We start from the raw sequence: 3,290 nt of genomic DNA on the forward strand, positions 1-3,290 counted from the left end.
TCTGCTTCCATAAAGATTATGGTCTTGGCATCCCTATGGGGGTTGCTATGAGTCAGAATCTACTCAATTGCAGTGAGTTTGGTTTTGGAAGATAACGATACCTACTTCAAGGGGAAAGAAATACACACTTTTCTTTTAGTGTTTACTGCTCTAGATTACCGAAAGGTCTTTGTAGAAAATCATGTTGGGTGATACATGATGTGTGAGTGTGGTTATGGTGTGGAGTTAGGATTTCCTTGATTTAAGTTTGCACACCAGGGCATCTTGTAAAATGTTCTGAACCCTGAAAAAAATAGAAAATGCTCACATATATACTTACATAAACAAAGTAGCTAATTATGAGCTTAGCACAGTACAGAGCACTGCAACAGACATGTAGACATATTTGTTGTTGTTGTGTTCTGTTGAGTCAGACCCAACTCATAGCGACCCCTCCTTGGGTTGCTGAGGCAGTATCATTATAGAAATAAATTGCCCAACCTTCCTTCCAAGGAGTGGCTGGTGGGTTTGAACTGCCAGGCTTCTGGCTAGCAGTCAAGTACCTTAGGCCCTATGCTACCAGAGCTCCTATGTAGACATATAGCATGTGACATATTATTTAAGGAGCATCTATCTAATGATGCAGGTTTATATTGAAAACATCAGAATGGATGCAAAAGAATGACTTTAGAACCCCTACCTCACACCATATACAAAAATTAACTCAAAATGAATTATAGGCCTAAATGTAAGATCTAAAACTATAAAATTCTTGGAAGAAAATATAGGAATAAATCTTTGTGACCCTATATTATAAAAAGGCTTGATAGATAAGACATCAAAACACAAGTAACAAAAGAAATACAAGATAAATGAAATCTTATCAAAATTAAAAAGTTTTATGCTTCAAGAATAACATTAAAATAGAGAAAAGAGCCACAAAATGAAAAAAAAAAAAAATGCATATCATCTATCTTATAAGGAGTTTTTATCTAGAATATAAAGAAAACTATTACAACTCACCAGTAAGAAGACAACCCAATTAAAACTGGACAAAAGATCTGAATAGACACTTCACCGAAGAAGACATACATATCAGTGGTCAATAAGCATATGAAAAGATGTTCAACATCATTGTTGTTATGTACCATGCTCCTACTCATAGTGACCCCTCCTTGGGTTTCCGAGGCAGTATCACTACGGAAATAGATTGCCCCATCTTCCTCCCGAGGAGTGGCTGGTGGGTTTGAACCTCCAGCCTTCTGGTTAGCAGTCAAGTGCCTTAGGCACTATGCTACCAGAGCTCCCTTTGAGTTGATAAGGTAAGAAAGAGAGAGGTGGAGAGTGGTGGCGAAGGAAATGTCTCAAAAATTATTGCCCAAAACTTCTGAACATTTCTGATGTTTCAAGTGCTGTACAGACCACTTTAAATGTTCCTCACAGCAACCTGGACTTCCTATTTTATTCTTATTTGAGTTAACTGATCGTTATCTGGGTATATTGTTGTGTGCCATCTAGCAGATTCTGACACAGCAACCCTGTAGGACAGGACAACTGCCCCTAGGCTGTAATCTTTATGGAAGCTGATCACCAGGTCTTTTCTTCTGACCTTTTGGTTCGCAGCTGCACTTAACCATTAAGCCACCAACATTCCTTATCTGGTCACATAACTTGTCCTAAATGACACAGCTGGTATGTGGAAGAACTAGGATTAAATCCTAGGTCTGAAATGAAAACTGTAGATGCTTCTAAGTTTTTGCATGACGATTTGAGTGGACTGAGGCACAACAGAGTGACTAAACTGGGAAATAGAAGTTGAGAGGAGCTGATTTCAGGGAGCAGAAGAAAGATTAAAAAAAAAAAAACCAAAAACCCACCAAACTCATTGCCGTTGAGTCGCATCTGACTCATAGTGACCCTTCCTTGGGGTCGCTTGATACCAAAGTGGTATCACTACAGAAGTAGATCGCCCGATCTTCCTCCTGAGGAGTGGCTGGCTGGTGGGTTTGAACCACCAGCCTTCTGGTTAGCAATCAAATGCCTTAGGCACTATGCTACCAGAGCTCCTAGAAGAAACATAGGTTTTTAAAAAAATTTATTTATTATTTTTGCAGTGTTCCCTCCCCTCCCTCCTCCCACCATAGGGTTTTCCTTTTTTTTTTTTTTTTTTTAAAGAAATATTGAACTTGGGGTGAAAGGAGTATATCCCAATGGATACATTTAGAGGACAATTAGATAAACAAGCCTGACAGGGTTGTGAGAGGATCACATGACACAGAGGAGTCATTCACAAAGAGGCCAGCCTTAATGGATAGCTCACACTCCCCAAATGAGACTGACCTTGGGGTAACAGTGCCTCAAAGGCAGAAGCAGGAAGAAGTCATCTAAGGTTAGTAAGAGAGGAAGGATCTGAGTAGGGAAAATAAAGAGGTTAGGCCAGTGTCAAGCAAGCCAGAAAAAAAAAAAAAAAAAGAAACTATTTAAAGAAGGAAAGGGTGGTCAAGAATATCAAATGATGCAGTCCAGGAGAGTAACTAGTGATTGAAGAATATCAGGACTGGCAAGGAGAAAGTCACTGTTAACCTTACAGAAAAGGAGCTCTGCTGGTATAGTGGTAAGGCATTTGGCTGCTAACCAAAAGGTCAGTGGTTTGAACTCATCAGCTACCCTACAGAAGAAAGATGAGACAGTCTGCTTCGTAAAGATTTACAGCCTTGGAAATCCAGTGGAGGTTGCTATGAGTTGGAATCGACTTGATGGCAGTGAATTTGGTTTAACCTCACAGAGAACGATGTTATAGTGATACCTCCTCAGAAACCCAAGGAGGGGTCGCTGTGAGTCAGGTCTGACTAGATGACACATAACAACAACAACAACTGAAGTTTTCAAGAGTTAAAGAAAATGGAAGCTTGTCAGTGAAAAGAAAGCAAGAACTAGGATGGTAATTCGGAAGTGCATCAGAAGCAAACACACTTTTTCAAACCAAAGGAGACCTGAATGTGAGTAACCAAAAACCAAATCCACTGCCATTGAGTCAATTCCAACTCACAGTAACCCCATAGGCTTTCTAAGGCTGTAAACCTTTACGGAAGCATACTGCCTCATCTTTCCTCCAGTGAGTGACTGGTGGATTTGAACTGCCAACATTTTGGTTAGCAGCCAAATGCCTTAACTACTGTGCCACCAGAGCCCCTTGAAGATGAGTAATAAGGGAAATATATATATATGGGAAATAAAAGGCAAGAATGGGGTTGATATGAGTCAGAGGCTTACTCCACAGCTAACAACACACACACACACACACACACAGT

Source organism: Orycteropus afer, unplaced genomic scaffold, assembly GCF_000298275.1.
Source record: "Orycteropus afer afer isolate SDZICR_OR568_19922 unplaced genomic scaffold, OryAfe1.0 scaffold00214, whole genome shotgun sequence".
Lineage (NCBI taxonomy): Eukaryota > Metazoa > Chordata > Mammalia > Tubulidentata > Orycteropodidae > Orycteropus > Orycteropus afer.